General features: G+C 42.4%; 1 non-coding gene across 1 annotated transcript; it reads right to left on the reverse strand.

Moving 5' to 3' along the window:
• Nucleotides 1-4,609: 4,609 nt before the first annotated feature.
• Nucleotides 4,610-4,716, reverse strand: LOC126004636 (U6 spliceosomal RNA). Its single transcript, XR_007493904.1, has one exon. It is a non-coding gene; the product is annotated as a U6 spliceosomal RNA (small nuclear RNA).
• Between the last annotated feature and the right edge of the window lie 8,744 nt (nt 4,717-13,460).

Genomic DNA, 13,460 nt, shown 5'->3' on the forward strand with positions numbered 1-13,460 from the left:
AAAAGAAAAAAGTGGGAGCTAGATGAAATCCTCAAAGTATAAAATGGGAAATAAGAGTTGGAAAGTAGCCTGGTCAAATAGTGGAGGACTTCAGACTAATGAAGGCTAAGCCAGCTTGGATTTAGTTGGTAGCAAAAGTAAGAACCAGAGTTTGAGACAGGTCAAAGCTAAGAGCAAAAAGGACTGGAGAGCTAGCACAGTGGTAAAGCATTTGGGTTTGAATTCCGGCATCCAATATGGTGCCCTGTGCCTGCCAGGAGCGATTTTTGAGCAAAGAGTCAGTAGTAACCCCAGGAGTGAAAAGCTAAGAGCAATGGATAGAATCCTGAGGACACCACAATTTGAGAATAGATCCAGAAAACTCCATCCTAAAAATAATCATCTAGGGGCTGGAGATATAGCACAGTGGTAGGGCATGCCTTGCAAGCAGCTGACCCAGGACAGACCTGGGTTTGATTCCTGGCATCCCATATGGTCCCCTGAGTCTGCCAGGAGCCTATTCTGAGTGCAGAGCCAGGAGTAACCCCTGAGCGCTGCCAGCTGTGGCCCCGAAACCAAAAAACCAAATCAAACCAAAACAAAACAAAAAACCATCTATAGCTTGGGATTCCACATCTGTATGTGGATATTAATGATATTTATAGAACTGCTTCGTCTGGCTACTACCAGGTTTTCCTGAAATGATGCTAGGTAAGAACTTAGTATAGCCCTGCGTTCAGACCCCTTCCTCTTCATTATGTAGATGAGTGATCCTCCTCCTTCATTTAAATATTGGGATAAGGTCAACTGATACACGAACACTAATTGTTAATATATGCACCGATATTATGTTGCCCGGTAACTCTGATTTTTTTGAAGCGACAAACTCATTTCAGTGTTTGCCTTTTAATTAAAATGGGTATTTCGGCATTTTAAAATTCATTTCAGAAGGAACTCCCTACTGAGCTCCAGCATTTCAGACACAGCGGGGGGTATAGCACCATTAAAAAAAAAGCCAGCTAACAATTAATGTCATAATTTTATATTTATCCTGCTAATTACAGCTAAGACAAACCGCAGTTTGTCCAAGACTGTGCAAACAAACAAAGAAGCCTCAGCACTAAGAGGCGAGTAGCGTGCAAATTTGCCTATTAATTATTGTTTACCGCCCTTGCCCCTGCGACTGACTACTTCTGAAAAAGAGCAGAATAGCGACAGTGGCTTAGGTTGTCTCTCACCATCTGAAACAGCCTTCAGGTCTCAAAGTGGGCAGAGAGGTAGTGAAAGGACCAGGACAGTCACTGCTTGGGGTCAAACAATCTTTTTCTTTGAGGGACCATAAATGCACTTTCTGAAATGCATTGGAATAAAGAATGATGATCAAAAATAATCTGAGAGCTTTAAGACCATCTTTACTTTTCCGAACTTTGCAAAAAAAAATAATTTTTATTATTATTTTTGTTTTTGGGCCATACCCAGACGTGCTCATGGGCTATACACTCAGAAATTGCTCCTGGCAGGCTCGGGGTATCATAAGGGATGCTAGAGATCGAACCCGAGTCCTTACCAGGTTGATCCCATGCAAGGCAAATGCCCTACCTCTGTTATTACTCTGGCCCCACAAAACTATTCTTGATAGGTGCTATCCCACGGCCAGTGAGCATGCAGTGCAAATGCAGTGCCCTGTAGCATAGGGTCGGAGATTTGAGTTTACTTTTTCCCTCAGTCCTGGGAGGAACCACCCAAAGAAAAAGTCCAGCTCACAATTTTCTCCTGAAAGTATTGAGTGGATTGGGGGCACTCTGGTACCTACCTTGGGAAGGGAGGTCTCACCTTGTGCCCAGTAGAGAGTTTTAAATGGTTTGTAATTGGAGACACAACTCACATGAGTTGACTTCAAAAATTAGTTGTCTGAAAGCAACTCTTTATGCTCGTGAGGGGGAGAAAGCAAAAGCAGCCCCCTCTGGAGACAAGAGCTGCCCGAAAAATCCCTGGTGAGGGCAAGAGGAAAACCAGTGGGAAAAATTTAACCCTGACACAAACATAATACATTCGGCATGATAATTTCCAGAAATTGAGAGCCACTTAAAGGCTTTCCATCAGAAAAGGCAGGGACTGTTTTACAAGGTGACTGCAGCTTCCTGGAGTCACATGGAAAATGTTTGGGAGGTTCAAGAGTCTAAAAAGAGTCACTGCACTCCGCCCATAATCTCTGAAATAAAAAATGACATTCCTTCACTGAGTGTCTTGGTGCCAGTTCTTCGGAAATTCAATACAAAAACTAATAGTAACAGGGGTAGCTAATAGCTGTGGCATGCCTATATTGTCTCAGCCATTTATAAGTATATAACACATTTCATTTAATTGTCTTGGTTCAAAGGACACTTTTTTTGGAGGGGGGCATGTGATGTCCACAGTCAGCAGTGCTTAGGGGTTACTCCTGGCTCTGCTCTCAGAAGTCACTCCTGGCAGGCTCAGGGACCATATGGGATGGTGGAAATTGAATCACCTTCCATCCTGGATCGGCTGCTTGCAAGGCAAATGCCCTACTGCTGTGCTATCTCTCCTGCCCTCAAAAGACTCTTGTTTTAAAAACAGACTAGGGGCTGGAATGATAGTACAACAGGGTGCTTGCCTGTAACAAGGCTGACATAGGCTCCGTTCTGGGCATCATATATGTTCCCCCTCACATTCTGTCAGGAGTGTTTCTTGATCACAGAGTCAGGAATAAATTTTGAGCACTGCTGGATCTGGCTTCCCAAACCAAACCAAAAATAAATCATAAAAACCAGTCTGGTTCTCTGAGACTAATGCTCAGAGAAAAGGAAAAAGAAGGCAGTAGAAGTAGGAATGCTGGAGCAATAGTACAATGGTAGGGCATTTGCCTTGCAAGCAGCCAAGCCGGTACAGACCCTGGTAAGATCCCGGACATCACATATGGTCCCCCTGAGTCTGCCAGGAGTAATTTCTGAGCACATAGGAGTATCCCAGAGCAAGACTGTGTGTGGCCAATAATAAAAATAAAATAAATAAATAAAAAGAAGGTAGAAGTAGCAGAATTGGAATTCAAATCCAGGCAGTGTGACTCCACAGACCACATTGCTTCTCTTGTGATGTATTGGGAAACTTGTCTACTGTGCATTTGCCTTCAGTTTTACAGTAAAGCCAAGCTTCTATCCTTGTTCATGAAGCTCCAAAACTCAAGTTATTTTTACTTTCTTTGCTACCTCCTCAAACACAAATAGAGTATTAGATTGAAAATAGCCTGTGAGCTTAAAGCAGAAGCCAGTGATCTCTAGCCTGCAGGTCAAATTTGCCCATGGTCCAATTTTATAAATAAATTTTGTTGAAATACAGCCATGCATACCTGTTTCCATGTTGTTCGTTTCATGTGGCCATAACTTACACAGCACAAAGATAGCTATGACAACTAATGTAAGATCTCTAAACTGTAATCAATAAACTTATCCATTGGTTGGGGCACTTACCTTGCATGAAGCCAACTTGGGTTTCATCCCTGGTCCCCCATGTGGTTGCCTGAGCCCCACCAGGAGTGATTCCCACGTTCAGAGCCAGGAATAAGCACTGAGAAATGCTAGGTGTGACTCAAAAATCAAAAACAAATTTTTTTCTGGTAAAGATATTTATTTATTGAAAAGAACTAATGATGCCTGACTTACAAGAAATATTTACTTTCCCCCTTCTAACCTACTGTTAAGCTTTGAATGAGAGGTTGGGTATAGGGGTGATCTGCTTATCTAAATCTCAGAGATAATCTGGGACAAGGAGAAGAGACCAGGTGAGCTCAAGGACTGAGGCTATGGGTAACAAACAGATCATTGGTTGCTATTGTCTTTGATGATTTTTTTTTCCCCTATCCAGTCCCAAAATTATAAGAATTCATGATTCTGTTCTATATTCCTAACACTTTGAACACTGCTAGAGACAGAGTGGACACAGGTTAGATAACTTTAATTATTGGTAAAAAAAATACCTTTTAATTAAGGAGAATAGAGTAAACAATTAAGGTGCCTGCCTTGCATGGAGCTGACTCTGATTCAAATCTCCACTTCTGCATAAGATGCACCACCAGGAGAGATCTCTGAGCACAGAACCAGGAACGACTCCTAAACCCTGCAGGGTCTGGGCTTCTTAAATATCTTGCTGTTAGTCCTTGAACTAACTTTTTAGTTAGTTTCTTCTCCAACGGCACCTTCACCCATTCACCATTTTCACCTTATCTTTCCCCCAATGTATATATCTTCTAATAACATGCCCCTTTTTCTTCTCAGCTAGACTTTAAAATTTTCTTAGCCTGACAGTTAAGATCTTTCTGCTGCTCCTTTCCTCCAACCATACCTACTACTATAACTTATTTGTCTACATAACATTTGCTGGCTACTTATTTATTTATTTTTAAATATGGAACGCTTCAAGAATTTGCGTGTCGGGGCCGGCGAGGTGGCGCTAGAGGTAAGGTGTCTGCCTTGCAAGCGCTAGCCAAGGAAAGGACCACGGTTCGATCCCCCGGTGTCCCATATGGTTCCCCAAGCCAGTGGCAATTTCTGAGCGCGTAGCCAGGAGTAACCCCTGAGCATCTAACGGGTGTGGCCCGAAAAACCAAAAAAAAAAAAAAGAAAAAAAAAAAAAGAATTTGCGTGTCATCCTTGTGCAGGGGCCATGCTAATCTTCTCTGTATCATTCCAGTTTTAGTATATGTGCTGCTGAAGCGAGCACTTATTCATTTTTTTTTTTTTTGGTCAAGACTTAATTCCTATCCATTTGACTACTCAGGAAAATAAGGGATGGTAGGTAGACAGATCATAAAGATACTTATCAAATGCAAGAAATACTAAACTAAATGAAAAACAAAAATAGCTACACACACACACACACACACACACACACACACACACACACACACACACCGCAAAACCTATAAGGGGAAGAAGCTAGAGGCTAAGAAGCCAATTAGGAATCTACCTGAGGTGCTAATTGTGTAGCCAAAGTCAGTAAAAGTAGAGATAAAGGGACAAGTCAAAGAACTGTTTGAAAAGAAACATCTTCAGGAATTTGATAAATTTGTGATTTGGGGGATGAGAAAAGGTGACATGACAAAAACACAAACAGTTTTAGGACTTGTAGATTGTATTGTCATTAAGTAAAACATACTTTGGGGGACCGGAGAGATAGCATGGAGGTAAGGCGTTTGCCTCGCATGCAGAAGGACGGCGGTTTGAATCCCGGCATCCCATATGGTCCCCCAAGCCTGCCAGGAGCGATTTCTGAACGTAGAGCGAGGAGTAACCCCTGAGCACTGCCGGGTGTGACCCAAAAACCAAAACCAAACAAACAAACAAACATAAACCCAAAAAATATACTTTGGTATGAGAAACTAGGTAAAAGAGTAAAAGAAAGTGAAAGATTTCTGGAAATAAGATTGGGTCTAGCCTTAAACCCTTAATGGTTTACTTAGAAATAGAATGTGTGACGTTAGTCAATTTCAATATGAAGATCAAAAATATGACCTAAGAAGAACAAATATGCTAACTTATTCCTTCCTTCACTCCTCACATATTTATTTGAGCAAGGTGTGTGCCAGGCTAGACCCACAAGACTTATCAAAACAAAGACCCTTGTTTTTGCAAAGCATGCATGCTGGCAAAGGAGATAGGCAAAAACAGTGAATGAATACATACATCAATTACACATGTGATAAGGTGTTAGATGCTAAGAGAAATAGACACAGTAAGGCGTGGGGACATGGCTAAAGGTCAGGGGACAGCAATCATAAGCTGATCCCGACAGCATTCACAGTTTCCCCACTACGATCAGGGCTTTTCTATTCACTTTCTGGCCAAGGTGACAGAAGAGGAAATTGCAGGGCATTGGCTACTGTGTGATATTTTAATAAAAATTCTTCTATACACCACATCTGGAGGCAATTAAAAAAAGTGGGGGAGGGAAATCTCCTGGATTCCATTTCCGGAAGGAGTAGCAGTGCGATGAAATTCAGATGAGTTGAGGCTGATAATTTTCAGCAATTTAAATGTCGTTCCCTTTCTTAGAAGCTCTGTTTATAAACAACTCAGTCAATAGCAAATGTAGCTTCATTATTTGCAGGTTCTTGATAGGCTGGCAGTCAGAATGCAGAGGGACAAGGACTTCGAGGAGACTAGAATCAATCACAAATACTATACTTTTGAAATTTTTTTGCATTATCACTAGTGTCTTTTAATATCTTTATTTAAGTGCTTTTTGATTTTTGTTCTTTCTGATGACAGTGGAAAAATGGTAAAAAAAAAAAAAAAGCTAATTTCGGGGCGGGAGGGGGAGAAAGCTAATTTCATCCTTTCTTTGATGACAGATTGGACAGGAATAAATTGTTGTGAAGACTAAGGATTTAGGCATTCACCTACTTAGTGATTCCAAGGAACACAGACTATTCATGTCTATGTTCTTTCTCTCTTGAGCCCATTACATGCTCTTTTATTTCATCATTTCTTTACCAGGAGCTGCTGTGCCAAAGAGCTACATTAACACACATTCTCTTCCATTAAAAAAAAAAAAACTGTAATGTAAAGTCCTCAAGTAGGGGAGACACTGAAAAAAAAACTTTGACTTGGGACAAGGTCAGAAGACATGATGGGTAGACTATGAGAGAATGCATGTGTTGAAATTCTAAATGGGCTCAGCTCCACTGAAAGCAGAAAAACTTGATTCTTTGACAAGGAAATGAGCTAAAGGGAAAGGAAAACGTGGGCATTTAAGTTCTGGGCTCTGTCACCCTCCTGCCCCACAACCACCCCGCCTTGCTGCTTTTGTAAGCCAGTGCAATCTCCCAGGTGCATAGTACAGCGTGGTATAAAGGGACACCAGGGTGCATCATTACACCCATTCCACTCCCTTTGTGCTCCCTGAAACAGCTGGGCTGCAGCAGTCAGCAGTTGACATAGGAAGAGCCAGCTTCCTGGAAAAAGCCTGAGAAGATTCTATCAGTAGAGTATGGAATCCGTCCAGTGGGGCAGCAGGTTTTGGGGGGTCTGAATTGTTTTGAATGTGCTTAGAGAATGGCTCACACATTCATTTTTTATACAGGAGACATTTTCAATTAGGATAGCCCTCACCAAAATGATATCCTTAGTGGGAATTTGTTAAGTGGTCTTTGCATAATACTATCTATGGTAAGTGATTTCTTCCTCTTGCAACTATTCAATTCAACAGCACTTATTAAACTCTTTACAAGGCACTGCACCCAGGCTTCCACAAAGGAATCAACTCGAATAAACCACAAAACAAAATAAAACCATTGTTTAAGGATCATCTTGGAATCCATTACTGGAAGCAAGGAGAAAGTATAAACTTCAAATTATAGATTGTCCCTGGCATTATTCATGCACGCACGCACACACACACACACACACACACACACACACACACACAAACATACACTCATACAGATGTATTCATGTAGACATGTCCTCCAGGTAAGAACCCAAGCTTTTTACACAGAGCCAGTTAGCCTGCCTGAGCTACCCTGTGGTGTTGTCTCTGATGAAAAGCTGATAAAACTTCTCAGTGCCCCATAATGCACGGATGGGTCATTTTCTGTTTCTTGTCAACTTCAAGCTGGCTGGGCAGTCTGGGTTTATTTTAGCTCGACTGAGCCTCCAGCCCCATCCTACCCATCCGATGCCTTTTGTCTTGATCACACTTTATCCTTATCTTTTCAGAAATGAAACCCTTTCTCTTTTTCTGTTTCCTCACATTTTCCTCAAAAGGCACACGAGAAACATTTCGGGAAGTAGAACAGGAAAAGGATCCAATTTTGGCCCGTTGCTCAATTCTATTTATAGAATTTTTCGGTTGGTCCTTTGGTGTGCCACAGGAAGGGGATTCCATCTTAATCTTTTGGTGAAGATCTGCTCTGTATGGGCTTTATTTTGGAAGAATCAGAGATGAAGTAAAATTGGTTCCTGCCCTTAAATGTAAAATCTAATTGGACAAGAGAGGCATTCCCAAGAAAGCCAAGAACTAAATTTGGAGTTTACTGAGAGTTTAAGTCTCATTCCTGACTCCACTGTTTCTATGCATAATATCCAAAAATTTACAGTAGGTTTGAATTTGTGTTACATAGTGGATTTAGTTATTCATGAAAATAAATCTCTTTTTACTCAACGGACATTTACTACGTGGACATTTATTTCCATTCATATTTACTAAACATTTACTAAATGGACATTTACTCAGTGGACATTCCCATTGACGTTGGGGCTGCTTAAACTAACTTTCAAGCCAATTTTTTTTTTTACCTGGTTCTTCTAATAATACTTTGTTCCAGATTTTATGACTTTGAACAGTAAATATTTTCCTGCCCTGCCTCTTCCTGGAGAGAGAATGCTGCATCCAGCTATGAATCAATCCTGTTCTTAGTGCTCAGTGGCAAACTTGGCAGGCAAAATAGAACGTGGCAGATAAAAATCTTTGTATAGGATATAAAGGATCAGTCCATAGAAATGGTACAGTTGGGAAAAGCACTTGCACACAGCTGACTCAATCTCACGCTGCATATGGGCTCCTGTGCTCTTCAAGAAGTGATCCCAGAGCACAGAGGATGAAAGATTAAGTGGGAATGACTCTAAACCCAATCAACCAAGTAAACAAAGAAACCAAAAACAAACAAAGAAACAATAACAACAAAAAGAACTATGGAACCAGCATCAAGAGTTCTGACCTACGAGACTGGGAGAACTACCTTATTGTTTTATTTTTATTTATTTATTTATTTATTTATTTCCTTTTTTATTTTTTTTGAGGCTACCTCCAAGGATGCTCAGGGATTACTCTTGGTTCCGTGCTCAGAAATCACTCCTGACTTGGGGGGACCATATGGGCTGCTGTGTGCAAGGCAAATGCCCTCCCTGCTGTGCTACCACTCAGGCCCTCATTGCTTTCTCTTGAGAATACCAGCTCCTTGTCTTGCAAGGTACTATAAGGATGATGAGACATGGTATGCACCATTTGGATGAATGGTTATAAATTCATAACTAGTTCCATAACTAGTATTTTAGAAAAAGTCATTGCTAGTGATGAAAACCACACCTAGCTTTATTGAATTGTGGTGTTTTTTGTTTTTTTGTTTTTTTTTTTTGGTTTTTGGTTTTTGGGTCACACCCAGCAGCGCTCAGGGGTTACTCCTGGCTCTACACTCAGAAATCACTCCTGGCAGGCTAGGAGGACGATAAGGGATGCCAGGATTCGAACCACCATCCTTCTACATGCAAGGCAAAAGCCCTGCCTTCATGCTATCTCTCCAGCCCACTTTTATTGAATGCTAATGATTTGCTTGGCACTGAACTAATGATGGGAATACACCTCTAGTGGGTAACTGTTTTGTATCTCTGCTCCATAAATTCATTTCCAAGTGGGACCTGTTTATATTCTGTTCATCAATGTTAACCTGATTGAGGGGTTCATAAAATTCATTATGCCATTTTTTAAAATACTTTTTGTGTTTCTAAAGTGTTCCACCATGGGAGGCCATGCAAGAAGGGAAGAGACTAAATGAACATCATTGACCTAAAAGTTCAGGTAAAAGAAGAAGGGAAGGAAGAGGTCAATAGCTTTCGAGCATTTTCTGAGTCTGATCCTTCATATTTAGTGTCTGTGAATGAAAGGCAATCCCATTTTACAATCGAGCGACTCATGCTCAGAAAAGCTAAAAGATTCTTTTCAAGGGGTTGAACGCTAAACAAGGTCATACTTTCTCCATCCAATCATTTCTACGGGTAGGATACCCGTGTTTTATCCTATTTCCCTGCAGAGTTGGCCAATGAAATTAGCGTTTCTTTCCCTCACGAGCCAAATAATTGTTCTGAAAATAAAATGACAGTATGCTTCAGGAAGACTTGTAAAGCAATGTGGGAAAATGGTCAGAACAATGGCCAATAATACTTCATATTTTTTATTTGCTTGTTTTGGTTTATGGGCGACACTCTGTAATGCTCAGAGGCTTCTTCCTGGCTCTGCACTCAGCGATTATGCCTGTGGGCTCCGGGGAACAAATGGATGCTGAGGATCTAAGCCAGTTGGCGCCCGTTGTATGAGCGTTATAGGTTATAAGTCCCCAATACTTCATATTCTTCTTGTTGCTTCGGGTTATACCCGGCAGCACTCAGGGGTTACTTCTGGCTCTGTCTTCATAAATTAATCCTGGCAGGCTTGGGACACCATATGAGATGCTGGAGATTGAACCTGGGTCAGCTGCATGCAAGGTAAATGCCCCATCCACTGTACTATTGATCTGTCCCACAATACTTCATATCCTTATAAGGATGCTGCTAAGAATTGATTCTCTGTCCAGAGGTGTAGAAGCTCTGTATATACATGCATTTGGGATTTGGGGGTAACTAACACCAATGTCACAACATTTCACAACTTCTTTGTAGGACTAGGTTGAAAAATCACACTTCACAAATGAGAAAAGCCTAGACAAAACTGAGAGGTCCAAGCTGGCTCCTTCAGTTATGATGATCACATGGGTCAATGAAGAGTGAACCCACTGGCGTTTAAATCCAGCCCATTGTCCCCTCATGGGTCCCCTGCCACCATGTCACTAAGCACTCAGGCGAATTCTTTTTTCCTGTGGAAACAGCTTCTATTAAAGGCAAGAATTGTCAACCAAATTCCCACCTCTAGCCTAGGGTAGGTGAATCGAAATGACATTTTGAACGGAGTCAAGGCTCCCTGAGATCTGACATGACACGAACCAAACTGAACAGAGGCCAATTGTCCCATCTGTTGTCAAAGCCGTCCTCCCAACTTCAAAGCAGCCCTTTTCCGGAGGGGGACACCCCTGGGGTGCCGCAGGAGATGGAAACGGAGTCTCTGGAGCCCTCCTATCAGCTGCTCCAGTCTCAGGCTGGAGCCGCAGACAGCCCCTGTCTGTCAGCCCACTGGCTTCTCTTTGAATCCGCGGCTCCTCACAACCCCCAGCCTTGCTCCGAGCCCAAACATACCCAAAGGCCCAGTTTCTGTTTGAAGTGGATGTGCTACTCTTCACACTGGGCCGCTGTGAAGGTGCCACCAGGATTAGAGGAAGTGTGCTCCCCGTGGAGCCAGGCCACCTAAATCCCAGCCTGCAGTGAGCACTTTGAGTTTCTCCAGGGGTGATAATGGCATTCTGAGCTTTTCCACAGGGATTTCCAGGCCTCTCCGGGGTCTTAATTAAAGTCACTCTCTTGGGTCTTGGAGGCAAACGCCAAGGAGTTTGTGGTTCTAGGAGAAATAATAGAAATGGAAGAAATAGACCAATGCCCTATATCTTAAAACTTTTGCTTTGATTTCTTTCTTAATTTTAAGAAACATTTATTTACCATACATTTGGATTTGTCTTTGTTATTTTGGGGGGGGTACATATGGCAGCACTCAGGAATATCTTCTGGCAGGTTTGGGGGACCATATGCGATGCTGGGACTAGAACTCTGGTTCATCCTGGGTAGGCCGCCTGCAAGGCAAATGCCCTACAGCTGTGCAATCTCTTAGGATCCTGCTTTGATCGTTTTTTTTTTGTTTGTTTGTTTGTTTGGTTTTTTTGGCCACACCCGTTTGATGCTCAGGGGTTACTTCTGGCTAAGCGCTCAGAAATTGCTCCTGGCTTGGGGGGACCACATGGGACACGGGGGGGGGATCGAACCGCAGTCTGTTCAGTGACTAGGGCTTGCAAGGCAGACACCTTACCTCTAGCGCCACCTCACCTGCCCCCTGCTTTGATCTTAATCATGAGTCAACTGTAAAGTGGTGCTTCCATCATTTCTCTTTGCTGGTGTAGAAATTATAGAGAAATCATCGTGGAATTTGCTCCTATTCCCGTGGGTGGGAAAGGTAATAAAATGCATTGATTTGTAAGTTGATTATTGTAATGTTCATATGCCTCTATACACATATATTGTTCCCTTTTGATGCATATGTGACTGAAAATTTGGAATGATTCTGCTATAGAGCAAGAAGCAGGGAATTAAGAACTAAGAGAATGAAATCTTAGGAAAGTGGAGACATTAGGAATTCAAACTAGGGGCCGGAGTGGTGGTGCAGTGGTAGAGCATTTGCTTTGTGCATGGCTGACCCAGGATGAACCACGGTTTGATCCCCCGGCGTCCCGTATGATCCCCTGAGCCAGGAGCGATTTCTGGGTGCATACATAGCCAGGAGTAACCCCTGAGTGTCACTGGGTGTGGCTCAAAATTAAAACCCCCCAAAAAAAGGGGGGGAATTAAGACCATAGGGAATGCATGTTCTTCAGACAGCTGAGTGATTGAACTCACACTGTGAGGAACCCTGAAGGACTTGTGCCAAACTTCATGGAAACACCTTGTGTTTCTTTCTCAATCAAAGTGGAAAGACAACGTTTTCTTCCAGAAATCAGAAAGTGTTTGATTGAATCCGTAAGGGTGGTGGAAGGAGCCGATTCAGAGCCTTGCAAACAAGACCAGCATTGTCCTGGTCCCTGCCACCATTCCTGTCCTCCCCTCTGCCCTCCAGATTTTTTGAAGTGGCCAGGGCCCAGTCGTTGCCCAGTTTTGCTACCAACTTTACTTTTTCTTGATTTTTTGTCTCAATGTCTGCTTTCTTTCCCCAAAATGCTCACTGGAGTCTGGTGGTGGGGGTCAAGCTATAATTAGTTTATATATGAAGTTTAATTCACTGGAGCTCTTTTGGCATGAGACTCAAATGGGCTTTGATGTCTGGCTGGAGCTTTGATCCCAGATCCTCGAATGGTGGTCATCACCCCAACTCAAAGGACTGACTGCCCTTTACTTTTTTTTTATCCCCCCTTCTATTCGGAGACAGCTTTTCCCAATTACATCACTTGTGTTTGTTTGGTCATAAAAGCTGGAAGGCATGGTTTTGTTGCTTTGCTCTGAAGCAAAATGCGCAAGAGATGTTCTTTGCTTGGCTGGAAGTGAGTGTTCATTTCGGCACAGGAGAGTGGCAGAATGATGCCCAGATTTTGGAGTGTGTTTGTGTGTTGGTGTGTGTGCGCATGTGTGTGCTGCTGGGAGTTGTTCTATTCAAGACAGAAGTGCCAGATTTTCTGATTTGCCCAAGGTGTATCCTTAAGGACACATTATACAACTCATGCTTAGTTGCAACACATTTAGTCTAGAGTCCTTTCAGGCTGGCAACTTAATTTTATTCTCTGGGTCCTCCGATGGGCAGCAAATCCATCCCATTTTTAGCACCACCCTCTGTGAATGTCAAGCAGAAGCTTTTTCTGAGAAGAGGAAGATCTCTGGGGGAAAAGAAAATCACTAAGGCCGAATAATGCTAGAAAGGAGATAAAGAAGTAGACATTGGTGGAAAAAGCTGCATCAGAACCTGCATTAAAAAGAAAGGAAGAAAAATGAAAATAGCAGGGGACAGTGGGATCCTGTTTGTAACAAGAGGAAGTAGTAGGTGATCACTTTTAACTGAGTCCCTAG

Source organism: Suncus etruscus, chromosome 3 (assembly GCF_024139225.1).
Source record: "Suncus etruscus isolate mSunEtr1 chromosome 3, mSunEtr1.pri.cur, whole genome shotgun sequence".
Lineage (NCBI taxonomy): Eukaryota > Metazoa > Chordata > Mammalia > Eulipotyphla > Soricidae > Suncus > Suncus etruscus.